Source organism: Accipiter gentilis, chromosome 23, assembly GCF_929443795.1.
Source record: "Accipiter gentilis chromosome 23, bAccGen1.1, whole genome shotgun sequence".
Lineage (NCBI taxonomy): Eukaryota > Metazoa > Chordata > Aves > Accipitriformes > Accipitridae > Astur > Astur gentilis.
Genome location: NC_064902.1, coordinates 11570177 through 11587126, shown reverse-complemented (window position 1 = coordinate 11587126; position 16950 = coordinate 11570177). Strand labels below are relative to the sequence as shown.

At 45.4% G+C, this 16950-nt stretch overlaps 1 long non-coding RNA gene across 1 annotated transcript in view; it reads left to right on the top strand.

Moving 5' to 3' along the window:
• Positions 1–751, top strand: part of LOC126049645 (uncharacterized) — a 36805-nt gene extending 36054 nt beyond the window's left edge. Inside the window, exon 3 of the long non-coding RNA XR_007509282.1 lies at positions 658–751. This is a non-coding gene — a long non-coding RNA (uncharacterized LOC126049645). The remainder of the gene's footprint in view (positions 1–657) is intronic.
• The last annotated feature ends 16199 nt before the right edge of the window (positions 752–16950 follow it).

Sequence of the window (16950 nt, the reverse complement as noted above, 5' to 3'; positions counted from 1 at the left end):
TTTGAGCAATTATGCCTTGTGTTGTTCGTGAGTTTGCTGAGGGTGATAAACGCACTTTTCCCATTTGAAAAACCTGTCTTTTAACATTGACGACGTGGTGACAGATCTTCAGCAGGGCTGGGAGTCGGATTTGCCAGGGCTCAGTGCCCACTCCGAGCACCAGATTTTCAGATGTGTTCGGCACCCAGCAGCTCCTTCTTGGGTGTGAGGCCTTTGGACATGTTTTTGTTCCCATGTGTGGAGCTCATTTGAAAAGCTGCCTGCCTGCAGCACCACCGAGCATCCACCTTCTGCTCACAGGAAAATCTGGATCTCATCTCCCCAGGCTCTGATTTCGTTTTGGTTTGCAGGGTCAGCTTGCCGCTCTCACTGTTTCCTGGGCCCCAGAGCTGTCCTGACTACGTGGCATTTCTGTAGGATATCTTCTTTTAACTTATCCACTAGTTTGGGCAAGTAGCTTCACTCAGGAAGGGCTCTTCAACGTGTGTTTGCGTTGCGGTGTGTTTTTATGTCTTGCGGACATCAGCTGGATTTAGGTACATGCCAAAACAATTCTCAAAATCAGCCTGTGAATAGGGACCTTTATTTTTAAATGTCAGCAGCTTACTTTCTAGTGACTTTTCCAGTGCTCATGTATTTATTCTCTTGACTTTTCAGCTCAAAGAGAAGAGGAGGAGCACATGGCTAAAGCCGAGGAATGCCACCCAGCAGGAGGAGGAGGACTGGGTGAAAGAGGGAGAGGTGAAATGAAACGAAGGAGAGGTGATGTTCTGGGTCATACCTAATGGGGGGCTGGTACCCTGACACTGTGACTGCTCCTGGAATGCAATAGGGCTGCCAATTACTTCTCTTTTGTGAATGCCTATGCTATTCGAAATAAAGATACACCATATTCTGCACACAGTAGTGTTCGTAGTCTTTTGAAGGCCCTGGTCACCTGGTTTTGTGAAATGGCAGCTCTGCACCTCTTCCTCAAAGATGAGGGAAAGCAAGTGTGCTGTTTGTGTTGGAAAACATGCTACTGGCATGGAATTATATAAGAAAGGAAATACTTTAAATACAGGTCAAGTTTTCATGCCTGTAGGCCAAGAGATGGTCCATGGGAGCACAGCTAATGTGAATTACTTTCACATCCTAACAGAGCAGGTGCATTTACCAGTCTATCCAGCTTACTCCAGATCTGAAGTGTGTTTCTTGCCAGATGAGAACAGTAGATATGATCTTTTTTCCCTTTTTTTTTTTTTTTTTTTTCTAATTCTGCTTATTCATCTGGAGCAGGGAATGGGAAAAGTCTCTCCATCCAGACTGATAATGGTGAAATGCAGAACAGAAGTGCAGAAGAAATTCAAGAAATGGGAAACAACATCTTCAGAACAGTGGTGGGCTTGTCAGCATGAAGCAGTGCAGATTGATCATTAAAACAGGCTTCTGATTTTTGAGAGGAAGAAACATTAAGCTTGTTGTAAGATTGTTTTCTCAGCCTGTGAGGTATAGGTAAGTCTGTGTTGTAGTAAGAGTTGAATGATGGGGCAGTCACCGTAAGAGGTAAATGGTGATAAAGTGTTGCAGAGAGTCTGGGATTAGAACAAAGCTAGTCTTGGTGTGTGTTTCCCAGGTTTTCCTATGAAGGATGATCACGACTTAGAAGTGCCTGATGCCTTCAGCAAATGTCTGCTTCATTAATTCCTTCCAAATACTTCATGGTTTGCTGCTCCAGGCCTGTGTTTAGCAGCCTGGCGAGATGGGGTAAAATCTGTAGCTGGACAGAAAATTTCTGAACCGAATGCAGGTGGTAGCGTGAGTGCCTGTGTGTGATTTGTTGCTGCACCCCAGGTGTGGTGTCTAGGCAGTGCCACCAAACACTCTGGGTGAAACAGAAAACAGCTCCCTGACCACGGATGGTTATGAGTGAAGCCGTAGCACTTTTGGAAAGAGTAAAGATCAGGGCCCTGGATTCTGTCCCCAGATCCATATGAGTATTGACAATCTACCTCTAAACTCCTGTGTAGTTGCAGCTGGATGTGATATTCTCCATATACCTTATTTCCAGCTTCCAGTGTTGTTTCTGTGGAAAACACAGCATTTGTTCTGGTCCACCCCAGAAGTGGCAGCACGTTGGTAACAGCTGCAGTATCATATGGAGCTGTTCTCTGCATGGAATGGGGTCTGTTGGGAGAGACCCCCGATATAACGGGAGGAGAGAGTGTCGAGGATCTGCTGCTACCCTGCACCGAGCTGGCTGCCACTGATCTCTCTCCATCTCCCTCTCGGGAAACGTGTCTTTGTATCGCAGCAAAAGTCAAGCGGTTTCAGTACCAGGCTTGGGTCTTTGCACCTCTGCAGCGCACCCAGCACCCGGTGCACCTCCACTGGCTTCTCTCTCTGTGTAGTGACAAGCTGGGGAGGAGAGAGGAGGGGAGAACAGCAGCATCTGATTAAAACTCAGCCCCCCTGGCCCTAGATCTGAGGAGACAGAGCCCGCCCTCCCTTCCCTTACCATAATTTTATTTTATTACAAAAAGAGCCCATATTAAAAAAGCTCATGATTATGTTTTCTGTTCACCAAGACTTTTCCTGTATTCGACCTTTGGATAACCTCCAAGGCTTGCAAACATTTGAAAGGAGTAAAGGAGCTCGTTTTATTGCAGGGCCTCAGCATACATTCTTTCCAGCCTATCTTTAACATCAGTTGACAAGAATTATATAATTGCAGTCTGTGATCCCTTTAAGGCTAAAATGTATTCGTTTTCCCTCAAAGAACACTTCAGGTTTCAGAGTTAAATGTATACTTTTTTTTTTTTCCTCCATCTGGGTTATTCTGTAAAAAGCCGTTTTCTCTTAAACTGGCAAGTCTCATTCTACCAAATTGCATGGATTTATTTTTTACTGCGGTTTTAAGCTCACATGTTAACAAGTAGAAGAAATAGTCTCCAAATCCCAACCTGTGTTTCCCATTCCATTGGAAAATTAGTGGGTTACAGAGAACACGCAGGGGGAATTATCCTCCTTAGGTGGAATCAAATAAAATTTCAACATACTGATTTAATCAAATTAGTGTCTAATGCTAATTGATAGGCAGTCTGGAGATGGACAGGTAGCTGGATTGGATTTGATCTTGCATTTCAGAGGCATGACGTAATCTGCTGGGTCAGGAAGGAATTTCTGGTTTCCTATCACAATGGCATCTGCCACCATGTTTTAGGAAGCCATGGACATCGGATACTTGGATAGGAGCTGGGGAATGATGCCAAAAAAGAAGTCTGAAGACATTACCTGGAATTTAAAAAATGAGTTGGCTGTTGCCACAATGACATTCTGTTTGCATGTGTTCCTCGCCGCTCAAGTTTTCACTGGTGTTTGTGCTCCTGGAGAGTAAAAAAAAAAGCACGTAAACGCGGGAGTATTCTTGGAAGCTGTTCAAGACAATTGTGTCCGTGTGTCAGGGCCAGCGGGACTCGGATCCTCTGCTTGGAGGGAACAGAAGTGGTGCTACCAGGGTGCTCTGAGCACATCCACAGTGCTCCTCGAGAATGGAGTGAGAAGTTCAAAGAAACTGCAAAAAAACCTCACCCCTCCGAGTATTTCTGGACAATGAAAAATGGAGGGAGCAGCAGGCTGGTCATGGGCATTTGCATGTAAGAAGGGAAATTAAATTTGTCTGGTAAATTGGCTATTAGGGGTGATTTAGCTGGTTGAAGCTGGAGAGGAGACTGGGTTCAGTGGGCCAGTTGTCTGCCCTGGTGCAGCAAAGGGGGCTGGTGGGGTTGAAATCAAGAGGTTTGGGAGGTTGTTCTCAATTTTGCCATGGACTTACCCCAGGCCTCAGTTTTCTTACCTGAAAAGAGGAGGACAGTGGCAGCCAGCGTGCCTGCCTTTGTGCTCTTTTAACTAAGCACTTGAGGAAGTGCAAACTTTTATTCCAAATAATATTTGCCAGTAAAAATGGGTCCCTTCAAATATTTAGTTAATCTAACACTGATTCCCTAAGGGGAGGAGGGGGCAGGGGCAGCATTCCTGGTTTTATAGAGGGGCAGGTTTGAAAGGGCTGTAAATGTATGTTGCGGGGGTTGGATACAATAACCTAAGAGAGGAGCCAGTAACAGAATCCTTTTAATGAACTACAAGCCCACAGTTTATAAACTTGGACACAGATTACGCTCCTGCCTAGTGTATAAAAATAACCGCATTTGGATGCCTTTGTGGCCAAAGGATCTTATAACCTGTTAAGTTTTCGCTGCCTGTTTTTCTAACGTAGGCAGGACCTGTGTAATACCCTGCGTTGCACTGAAAGGGAAAATCTCTGGTCTGTTAAGCTGTTCCCTGCCTTTGGTAGCCTCTCCGTATCAGGATTCACATTCTTGTTTCCGTTTCAAACAGGAGACTAGTTTACAAGGCAAGTTCCTCCTTGGAGATCACAAGAGGCTTTCTTTCCCCTTTCTTTTTCTGAGAGGAAGGATTAGGTCACCAGTAATACCGTTTGCTTTTTATTTTTTTTCTCCTTTGGCTAATCTGCTCTCCAAGATGTCCATGTTACAAGAGAAATAAAAGGCTTTAAGTGAGCACGGGATTTTTCCCCCTCACCTCGGCACTCCAGCCGAGAAGGGTGATTTACAGGAATTGCCACATGGAAAAGCCTTAAAACAGAATTTCAGATGCTTATAAGACAAAGCAGAAAGATAGCAGAGTGGCAGGTGCCATCTCCTTACCTCACAGGGTCGTGTTCCGCCTGCTCTTAAGGAGTTTGGTGGATGGCGATTACAAATACATCTCTCCTGTATCCCGGTGTATTGTATGTGCAGTTACGGCTTTGTGTAGCGAGCTTGTGTAGTCCCTCACCTGCAATCAGGAGGCTTATCGTTATTCAGAGACCTTTATTTTCTATGATCTTTGTGCACTTCGTGCAGTGCAAGCATTAATGGTACCGCATTTTAAGATGTGCTTTTTGAGCCTGGCACCCTTCCTGGTAACGGCATGCAGCGCGCTCTACATCGCTCGGCTTCACCCGAGAGGAGGACGCACGCTAATGCCGATTCTTCTATGCAGAAAGTTTCGGGACTCTAAACAAAATTACTTTGGCCAGAGCATACTGAGCACAAACAGGTTATTGCTTTAGTGAAATCTATATTATTCTTGTTCAAATACCAAGTACTGGTACCAGTTTGTGGTAAGGCGTAAAGATTTTGCAGCAATAAGTTTGAATCTGCATTGGGTAGTTTGTACCTAGCACAGGTACAGCTTGTTCATACTGGTCACATTACATTTGGCAAACTATGTTTAAAGGGCCAGGTCTGCCTTGATTTAAATCAGCACAGCTCTGCTGAACTCCGTGCCAGTCTCCACCACCCAAAGTTCTGGCTCTCAAATGGTTTTGGCTATTTTTTTTCAGTCCTTTCTTTCTAAAGGTTTTAAAAATGCAATTAAATGGACAGTAATACTCAGCAGTTACACATAAAAAGCTGTTTATCTGAGGGTATCAAAATACTTGACAAAGGTGGGTAATTCTCACAGTGGCCTTTTTTTGCCAGCGTCCCACCCTGCATGCAGAGACAGCAAGAGGTTTATCTGAGTAACAGAGTCGGTAGCAGAGGTAGTAATTAAAACTTTGGTCTCATGACACCCAACTCTGTACTGCAACCACTAGACAAACTGCCTCCCGGAACCGTATCTCATCTCTATCTCCCTACATATGCACAATAAAGCCTTTGTAGTATATGCTGTACACTTGCTATTGATAGTTGTATCAGCTGAAAGATAATGCTTGCTCTTCTAACTGGCTGCGAGTGTGCTCCATACAACCTCAATTATCTGAACATAATGGGGGAGAAGCAGAGAATTTTGGATGATCGAGGTTTCAAATAATTGAAGGAGTTTTCAGTGTAACTAATAGACGTGGTGGGGACACAGCATGTTTTTGGAGAGCAGGTTCGGATAACTGGTGTCGAACTGTGCAGTCAGTTAATAACCAACATGCTGCTGTTTGGGATATGTTTTTCGTTTTCTTTTTTCTGAAAGGAGGTGTGTCTCTTCCTCGCTTTGTTTCAGACAAAAAAGGACAAATGCATTTCGGACGTGTTGCTGGTATCCCTTTAAGGTTGGTGAAGACCAACAGCCGTCCTGTTGCTTAATGGGAAGCCGCATATAGACGTGGGCAGTTTAAAAATACCGATCGATAGGCATTACGCAGCCCGGATGGCGGCGGGGTGTGGGCTATGTGGGTGGCTCTGAATGCCTGCAGAGAAGTAGGACCAGAGATCATCTGAAAAATAATTTCCCCTGCATATGCCGTAAACTCTAGGATTTCAAGTATGACCTAGCTATTAATGAGCTCCATACAGGCAAACAAATGTACGGTTACTGTAGAGACGCATTCATTTAGGAAGATAAAACATGATCCGCAGGACCGGGTAACTGTTCACATAGTGTCTTTACGCCGAAAGCTGACCTCCCTGTGACGGCAACCTTTACTAGGGTGACTTTATAATAAATTTCACCATGCCATCTAGGCAAGCCTCACATCACTGCCTACTTTCTCTACAAGCTAATTTGCTTCTAAAAACAACAGAGTAAAAAGATGGGATAAAGTTTGCAAAGCGTAGCACGAAGCGTTACTGACCCTGTTCAGCTTTCATCGCACCGTACGTTCTCACCACAGCTTGCTTTTCAAAACCAGCTCTGTCTGCCTCACACCAGACACAGAAGTTAAGAGCAGCCTTTGCTCTTGAAGCTGTTAGGAACTAACAGATGAGTGCAGGTAAGGCTGAAAGACCTTCAGGAAGGCGTTAACTTGGTTTGGGTTTTATGAAATACAGTGTTAGGTAGAGGATGGCTATTCAGCATGGACCAGCATCACAGTTCATCCTGAAGCATTCATCTATTCTGAGACCATGGCAGTTACGTGCTCCCCATCAGAGAAGCACACGCACGTGTTCAGAGTAGTACCAAAACCACAGTTTGGTTTATTTTTCTCAGCTATTACCTGAGAGACAGGATATGTTGACGTCTGGGAGCTGATGTCTGACTTCTTTTCTGAAGAGATCAGTCCAGTCTTAGTCGCTTTAAATTATAATCTTAACTTTTCCCCTGTAAGTTTACAGTGCCTGGTCTCATCAGCTACTTCAAATGCCCGAAAAATAAATACATCTTCTTGTGTGCTTCAGTGCTTCCCCCAATATGTGTGTTTGTGCAAAGAGAATGTGCATATTTATCTTTAGTACAGTCTGGATGTATGCGCACATATATATATAATTCTCTTTCTATTTAGACACCAATCTGTATATGTGCATTTATGAGGGCTTCACTGGAAACAGGACTGACCCCAACATTTTATGCATTATTAGGAGGAGCAACAGTTCACGCTTTAAAATGACTATATTTGGAAATCTGATTCTAAACTCACGCTGGTTTAACTTAATTTTGTGGCTTTTCTCCAGATTTTCGTAAGCAGTGGAAGTGAGGACAGGATCGAGAGGAACATTTGTGCTCCTTGAAGGTGAGCGTTTGTGTAGACACACTTGCGTGTTAGCTGCTGTAAGGGACCCGGTAAGCGCGCAGCTTTCAGCCCCAGCGCGAGAAATGACTGCACGAAAGCACGGTGCTTTTACAGTTCAATTTTTGTACCTTTTCTCTTGCTAAGCTCTTCCCCCCCCCCCCCCCCCACTTTGGTTGTGGCTAGTCCCATTCCCCCCCCCCCCCCCTTTTTTTTTTAATATCTGGTCGGCTGCTTTTGTGGGAATCTTGTGCTCCCTCTTCTTTTCCCGGATTGTCTTGATCCCTTTTTGGGATCATTCTGTAGCACGTAAAGTAGTGAGATAAAGCACAGAGGGCCCGTGATAAAGCCGGGAGTTTTGTTTAACAGTTCGGCTAGTGAAAGTTTACAAGAGCTGTACTGGGAAAGCGGTTCTGTGAATATGGCTCTCATTGCCATTATCCCATTGTTTAGACTGGTGGGCCAAAACGCAGGCATTTCGTATTTGTTTAACAGCTCCATCGAGCCGTATATTTGTATTGTCCTTTTGGGCCGTGTTGTCAGAGGGCCGCGAACGACAGAAGCAGCAGCACCGGCCGCTCCTCGGGGGGATTTGGCAGCCCAAGAAGTCAGTCGGGACCGAGCGGCAGAGGCGAGGCGGAGGGCAGGATTTGGCTCTCCCCGACGGGCAGCCGGCTGCCGGGGGCTGGGGGCCGATAGAGGGCAGCAGCCTCCTGCCGCTGGGGCTGCCTGCCACCGGGCGGGTGTCCGGGCAGCGATCGGGCGGGCAGGGCTGGTTCTGCGGGCAGCGATCGGGCGGGCAGGGCCGGGTGCCCGGGCAGCGATCGGGCAGGGCTGGCTCTGCGGGCAGCGCAGCGCCGCCGCCCCGGGACCCGCTGAGGGGTTTTAGTGCTCGAAGCCTTTCCCCTTCGCACAGGCAGTCCAAGTCCCGCACGTCCGTCGTCTTTATGGTAGCAGACCTCTGCTATAAGGAGGGTTTCTGGGGTGGGGTTTGGGGTTTATTTTTGGTTTGGTTTGGGGGGGGGGTGTTCTTCTTTTGTGTGTACAATTGCAGATGCATAGCGGGGAGGCTTCTGGCGTGGTTTCCTAGATAACTTTCCCTATAATTAAAGAGAAAAAAAAAAAAAAAAAACCAAACACAACCAAAAAACCCGCCTAGAAACCATATTGCGTTGCTTGTGCGAAAATACTCCCTGAAGAACATCCGAGAGAACGCGTACATAGAACATATAAGCTCCTGTCAAAGTAGCTTTTTGTTTGTGTGGGGGTATGTATGAAACCCAAGATGATATATCGTGTTATGCTTAGATCTTTGTTTCAAGATATAGCTATGGGTAGATTACACGATGGATTATCTTTTAGTTGTCATTTCAGCACTTCTTACTCGCCTACTTTCAGTACGTGCACATTTAGTACTAAAAGCACACGATTATTACTTTTTTCAACTCTCTTTGCCTGTTAACAAGATCCCTTAAAAAAAACAAAGCAAAGCAAAGCAAAAACCTTCTAGATCCCATGTGGATTTGTTACTCCAACGTCGGTAGCATCAGTGCCCAGCTCTGAACTTTACAGGCAAGTACAAGGGCGAGCTGCTTGCCCCGGCAAGTCTGCAGTCCAACCCGATGCTGCGCAAGCACACCCAGGCGAGCAGCAGAAAGCGCAGAGCAAATGGTTACAAACGAGCGCTGCTCCTCGGTTCCACAATTTTCTGTTTGTCTTAAATGCACTTTATTGCACCTTTTCTGCAGTTCGTTCCGAGGACAGCCACACTAATAATCCTTATCCGACACAGAGGGGAATCCCCCTCCTGGCTCTCAGCTTGAAGCCGCGGCTGGCATTCTGCTGCTCCGATTTGTTGACTTTGATATTTTTTAATTATTATTCCATATTAGCTCTTGCTCGAGTTTCTGGTGCAGCTTACCTCCGACCACAATCTAAGACTGAGTAACAGTTGCTATAATCTAGCTTCAGCGTTTTCCATCCCAATATTTTCAGGGCTTGCGATTTCAGTAGAATATATGGCTTGTCATTTCAGCGGGGGCTCTCAAACTGCACGACAGCCGTGAATTCAAAGTGAAGAATCCGTGAGAGAGGCTGCGTGCATGTGTGGCGCTGGGGCTGTTAGACATGGGAAGATTCTTTAACACACTGAAAACATTATTTTTGATCATTGGTGCTCTGGAAGCTTTTTGTGCTATTTTTTGATGACGGCTTGGACTACTCCCCAAACTGAAAGTAGCTGCTTTTCCTATATTTTGACAGCAGCTTCTAATAAATGGAAGCCCTTCCCGGTGTTTAGAAAATCAGTGTATTGAATACATGCTGAGTAGCAAGCACGATTCTTTTTGAAGTTCTTCTGTATTGTGAAGTATCAATGTCTTATATGTTAAAAACAGTATGTGCAATTCCTCACAACTATTACATTTGCTTTAAACAATGAAGTCTTTGCTCGGGAACGGTCCTGTGTTCATTAGAGAATAAGCGCAGCACTGGCCCCAATCAATAAATGAAGTTTGCTTGTGGCAGGACTGATGAAGCCATTGTATAAGAGGGGGAGTCCATGTGAGTATTTGATTTTTCTGGGGTTTTTATTTGCTTGTTTACAGGCAAAATAGTGTCACTTACAGCAAGTAACTAATCTTTTTTTTTTCTTTCTTTTTTCTTTAAACAAACAAACAAACAAACAAACCAGAACCCCAAGTAACTGTGCAAACGACACTAAAAACTTAGCACTGGACCTTGATCTTACAGGATTAGTTCCTATCAACTTCACTGACTCTGTTCACAGCAGTAAAGGCCACAGGAGAAATCCCACACAGGAAAACGCATTCTTTGCCCTGGAAACCTTGTTACCTTATATGATCCAGGTATAAACTGTTGGTTCATTCCTGATGCACAAAGGGCGAACTCCTGCCTTTCTTACTCTGGCAGGGTTTTGCCAGGGCAAATTTACTCCTGGCTTGCACCGTCTGTAACCTCAGTGGGAGCAAAATTCAGCCCTTTAGCTCTAATGGGAGCCTGTTTGATCTAGTCCTTTATTGCCAAGTGGTATCAGGAAGAGAGCTGAGCGCAGAAACGTGACTACCACCGAGCTGCTATTTGTTGCACTGCATTATCTGTAGTATCCTCGTTATTCTAGAAACTTTTTTTTTCCCTGCCTGGAACATTTTGCTGCAGCAAATGAAGAAGGGGGGGGGGGGGGGGGGGGGGGGGGAGGGAGAATGAAGAGACCTTCATTTGGTGGCATAGAAAATTTGCATAAAATATCGCTCTAAGCATTGAAGGATCTTATTACATAGGGTTTTGATGATAATCTTTGTTGAAATAATATTTAACACATGCTGCACTTTTAATTAAGTATCTGAATAATCTCAAATTAATACCAGAGGTTTAAAAATAAGTTTTCATTTTAGTGAACTGTAACATAATAGCAAGCTGCATGGCAACCCCCTCGTTTACCCTTTGATTTAATTAAATGCCCTTCTGTGTGCTTCTTCTCACTTCAGAAATGCACATCAAGAAATCGGACCCAGACATTTTATTTAGGATTTTGCCACTTTCCTTTTCCCTACGTCTTTACTTATTTATTTGCCCAGCTTTCTCCAGGGCTTTGATTAAGGTGTTTCTTTGGGGATCGGCTCATCTGGGGCTTCGCAAACTGGCCTGCGTGTTTGAAAAGGGCAATTACAGCGTGTCACGTTTGTGTTGGTGTTTCGGTGCCGAGGTGCTGACACACAGGTCCCTGTTTGGAAGCAGCAGGCTGTGGCGGGGAAGTGTTGGGTCGCGTACAGTGCGTGCGTGTGTGTGTGTGTGTGTGTGTGCAGTGGGGAGGATGCAGCCTGTTAAATCCCGGGGCAGCTCGCACGGCGCGGTGACACGCTGGAGAGTGTTATGCTCCTGGAGTTTGATTATAAGGTAAAAGGGGCTTAACAGGGTAATGGTTTCAGAGAGCAATCAAACCATTGCAAATAAATTCACCTTTATTCTATTTATTTTTTCAAATTAAAAAGGCCTGATCCGGCCAATTTATTTGCCTTCCAGTTAGGCGTGTTTGACAATCACTGCTTCATTATTCCATCTTAAGAAATTTCATTAACCAAAGGAGAGAAAAAAACCAACCAACCTCGCTCAGATCCATGTCAGCGAAATTGTTTTGCCGAAGCCACCTCGCTCGGCGAGCCTGGGTGCAGGCTGGGGGGAGGCTGTTTACTGCCTTTATGAAAACGTATTCGCAATTTGGGAGCGCGAGGATGTGAAGCAGGCTGGCTTTGAAGGCTTTCTGTTAGATTTCCCCCTTTATCCCTTACCATCTATCATTGTAAAGGAGACATATATAACCGCTGCACTTTGTATATTAAGGCGAGCTGCCTGCTTTTTCCCTTTGCTGAGATAATGACGCTGAGGGTTGTTGACTGCTGTTATCTCTGATGACAGCCTTATCTGCATGGCTCTGATTCCCGCTCCCGGAGTCGGAGATATCCAGTCCTTCGGAAACTGACCACTGCTCCCATTACGGCTGGGCAGGCTGGAAAGCAAATATTCAGGGGCAACAGAGTTCTTAATCAGTCGTCCTGTTTGCTGTGTTCCCCCCCTCCCACAATACAAAGTACTGAAGAGAAATGCTGGGGGTAAGGAGAAATGAAAGCCTCAAAATAAGGTTGGATAAAAGGCGAACACCCCCAGCCCTCCCCAAACAGCCTCTGGTGTGGACAAAAAAAGGTGATAACCAATTGTTGAATGGTGCTGGTGCGTGGCTCGGCTTCTCCGCGCCACAAGGACCCCTCGCTAATGGACCTAGGAATGATATTTACACAGTGGAGGGACCGTTACACCCTCCCGGCTGCACCGAGTAAGAATCCGGGAGTTTATTTTAATTCCTCTAAACATAATAATCTGCAGTTAATTGGCTAACGTTCACCGTGCCTCCAAGGTGCGCAGCACTGCCGTGGTTTGGCATGCCGCATTCCTGTCCCTCGGAGATCTCAAAGCAAATTTCAAATATTTATGAATTTAGCCTCTTAACGCTCTTGAGAAACAGCCTTGTTTTACTGCTGCGGAAAGTGAGATACAGAGATAGTGTGTGCACTTGGCTGGGATCCCCCCGAGCTGGGAATGCAGCCAGCCATGAAGCCCAGGTCTCCTAACACCTCGCCGGCACCCTGCTCATCAAACCCATCCAGTCACCCAAGTTTTATCATAACAACCCTTAAAAGTAGACAGGCGAACCCATTTTCCCCAATGCGGGTTTCTGTTAAACCCCACTGTGTTAAAAGCACCTCTCGGTGGAAAAACGCCTGGGTAATTCCACCCGAAAGCAGCGCCGAGCAGGAGCTTGCGGAGCAAACTGCGGGAGAGCCAGGAGCTGCACGAGTCAGGGAGCCCTGCCCGTACTCTGCCTCAGCTTCCCCGCGAGATCGACTGCCCTTTCTCAAATATAGGGGGCTCTTAGTAGCTTTCCTCTTCCCTGTCATATCTTAGAATATCTGTTTCAATCTGAACACTTAGACCAATTTTATTGATATAGGCTCCAGCCTGTCTTTACCAAGTTGCACCTCCTGTCAGTTCTCTGCAATCTAGGCTTGCCTAAGCTGCCGTTCAAGGCTACCGAGGTTAACTACAAAGTGAGCGTTACTGGAAATACGCATCGCTGAAGTATGCTGATGCTTTTTTTCCCATTTTAAAAATGTGTTGTACTGGAAACTGCAGCGAGGGGGGGGACGATACTGAGATTGCCCTAAAAGTTTAAAAGGATGTTTATTTTTCCAATGCTTCAGAAGAAGGCAAAGCCAGACTTTTAGTACTGAAGAACAATTATTGATTAAAAACCGGAATTGGTACTGAAAAATCGCTCTAAATTTCATTTTTAGTTTTCTTGGTTGAAAAGGGAGCAATATGTAACTGAAGAGTTTCTGTTCAAAAAGCATTTTTATTTATTTGAAAAGCCATTTTTGTCACGGAAGAAGTTTTTTCCCCCACTCCCAGTAGGGTTTTGTGTGGTGTAACGTGTGACCACCAAGGGCTCCTTCGGTATTTTCTTGTGGCTAACTTGTGGGGCTGTTTTCCTTGGACGTATAAAACAGTACTGATCTATGAACGTTCAATTAAGATCGTAGGAAATCTGTTTAGGATATAATTAAATCAGCAGAAAATTCAGCTGCAGACCACAGTGTGGAATATTCTTGCACACACTGTTTGAAGAGGAGCTTGGGTCTTAATAACTTGTCTGTTTTTTCCCCTCCAGTGCTTCCAGCTGGTCTAATAAAAGTGAATACCTCACCCTGTGGATCTTGCTTTGCTCTTGTACGTGAGGACAGAATAGTTCAAGTGCATAACGCTTATTTTCCAAAGTTATGAGGGACTGAAAGGGGTCAGAATGGGATCTCGCTGTGGCAAAATTGGGATTACAGACTCAGATATAACATTTCCTTTTATCTGGGTCTGTCTAGGGCTTCGGCTCAAGCCCACTGGCTCAGGGGCTTCAGAGACTAACCCCCAGGAGGTTCCCTGGCCACCGGTGTCCTGGCTGCTGGCTCCTTGCTCATGTCACCAAAGGCGCATCCTTCCCCATCGAAGTCTGATCGGATGTGCCAGTACTGCTGAGAGCAGAGCTGCACAGCGGTGCCTGCCCGAGCTGAGCTACCCTGTAAGCAGCACGAAACCCTGTGCTAAAGCTAGACACCATCTCTGCTGGGATTTTAACCCGAGCTCACAGACAGAACAGCAATTTGATCGTTGGAGCGCGCCATTACGCGGCCCTGGTGTTGATAAGGGCGGTTCAATTCCGGCATCTGCAGGATGGAAACTTTTTCCCTGATGGTTTCTCTGTTGTGATTCCCCCGCCCAGTACGTGCCATCCTCGACCACGAATGCGGTCATTTTTCTGTATCGTTTTCAGCCACGGAGCACGGCACCGCTGCAGCGCCGCGGCTCCTTTCCCACGCCGCAGCCCCGTGATGGGAGGATGTTTCCCCGTGCATTCAGGATGACGGTGGGAGCGGGTTTTGTGTGTTTGCGAGACTTATCTGTGGCTGTGGGAACATGTTCTGCCAGAAGCCCGCATCTCCTGAGCATTAATTACATAGCCCTGTGTGCTCCTCTGTTCCCAGCTGTAAAACGGAGATACCCTTCTTAACCCACGCCATCGCTTTAGTTCACTGCAGCTCGCAAAGTGCTTCTGGATCCACAGATGGGAGGCACTGGGGAAGTGACAAAGATGATTAATAAGGAGGTTATTAACAAATGCCGTGGGTCAAATTCTGCACCGGTTCCCAAGTTTGTGCTTGACACGGAGGTCAGTGTCATGAATGACTCCCATGTGGCTGGGAGCTGGACTTGACACTTGGATGTAAAGCCAGGATAGGTAAAAATTAGGTTAAATAGATTTGACCTGCACCTGACAGCAACGTTTCTGAGGGAATGAGGTGGTATTACTGGCATATAAAACCATCTCCCAGGTGAGTTACGAGCGGTTCCACAGACTGGTGTAGTTGTTTTGCAAGCTGGTTTGTCTAAACTTTTGTGATTTGAGGGGCTGTTGACACACTTGAACAAAATCTCTGATGGTGTTGGGCAGGCAGCAAAGTGTGCACTTGCTGTGGGGGGAAAAGCACTGCTCTTCTGAAGCGTGGTTTCCATTTAAACTTTCGGAAGGCTCCTAGCTCTGGCCTGCCTGTGTTTATCTGTGCCAAGTGTGAATAGGAATTGGAAAAGGGGAAAGAGAGAATGGCTGCTTTTTAAAAAGCTAATTTAAAAGCAGGCGCAGTCTTCTGTAAAGATGATTCCGATTGTCCAGAGCTCTTTTAAAGGGACAAGGTTAAATGCATTTGTATTGAGAACGTGGGATTAGACACATGCACAAAATGAACAACATCATCTTTATTTATTTCATACTTAAATGGCCAAGAGTGTAAGTCAGTCAATTCCTGATGATTTGGGAATGCAAGGGGATTTTCTGTATTTTTTTTTTTTTTTTTTTTTTTTTTTATTTCATAAAGCTCTTCGGCTCTGGCTTTATATATTAGCTATTTCTACATTGCCACCAGCCACCTTCTGACCACTATCCTTGTGTAACCAAAGGGAAAAATATGCATTGACTGTAAATGGCACAATCAGTTGGAAGCTACAGGTAAAATACTTGTGAGCCTATTCCCATGTGCCCTGATTTAATAGTATAAACTGCCTCGCATTGGAAAGGCTGATACTCATACTGCTATTCCACACAAGATCTGAAATGACCAAGGGTTTAAAACAACTCTATGAAGCAGGGAATCGTGGTATTATTTACAAAGTGCTGATGCTTTGGCAAAAACATGAACGGACCCAGTTCAAATTGATTGCAGTCTACGTTCAATGCTGTGTCTGGAACAGGACTGCCTTTTCTTGTATATTTTTACTGTGTGATTTTAATCTTGGCTGAGTCTGTTCATTGCCATTGTAAAAGGAAGAAATCATAATAATTTGAAGAAAAAGCCTGGGGAAGTGGGAGTTTCTTTTTTGTCAGCTTTATAGCCAGGGAAACTGAGGCATGGAGAGGTCCTGGAGGTTCACATGGGAAGAAAGCAGCCAAAAACTTCAAGGGCTTTCCACGTGGGCTCTGTGAATGGGAATTCCGGTCTCAAACTGCACACCAGTATCCAGAAAGATATTTCCCATCAGTGGAGATGGGGGGAAAAAAAAATAATTAAATATATATATATATATATAAATTCCAGCTTGTCACAGACCATCAGCCTTGTCTCAGCTGTTTGACTTTACCCTCCCACCCTTATTTTGGTAGCGTCATCTCTTTAGATACTATCTTACCTTTCTGGAGCAAACAGTCTCTTGCTTATGTAGATGGGGCCAGGATCTCTGCTGCAGAGCAGCAGTGTGTCGCTGTGTGAGTTCAAATGAGCTGTATTGACTCATGCCAGCTGAGGATCCCACTGGTTGGATTTATTGCTAAGAAAAGACCAAAAGTGAATACCCAGCACAAGGGAGGTTCTGTCTTATGTGCCCCATAGGCTTAATTAGCATACAGATTTTTGTTCACTGCTATTTCTTAAAACAAACCACTAACAAGCAAATGATGTGAAGGAGAAGGGCAGAAATGCTGTGTTCATGGCTTCTTACTGTTTATATAGCACCAAAGTTGGGTAAGGCATGCTAAAGGCATTTAGCAGGCATGATGGCATGAAATACTGAACCTAATTAAGCCAGATGGAGCTTTGGTGTTGATTTTAGCGGACTCAGGATTGCCCTTTCCCAAGAAGTTCCAGTTTTAAGGGTAATTCTTGCTTTGAACAGAGTTTCACCAGGGAACAGGCTGGGTTTGGATCCGCTGGGCAAGGTCTTGGCCTGGAGGAGCCCTAAATAGTGAGAATGAGCCCTAAACACTGCAGAGCTGTGCTGCCTGGGGATGCCCCTCTTCACTGAGGGCATGTCCCAATGGACCTATGAGTAATCAGACGTGCTGGTTAAACACT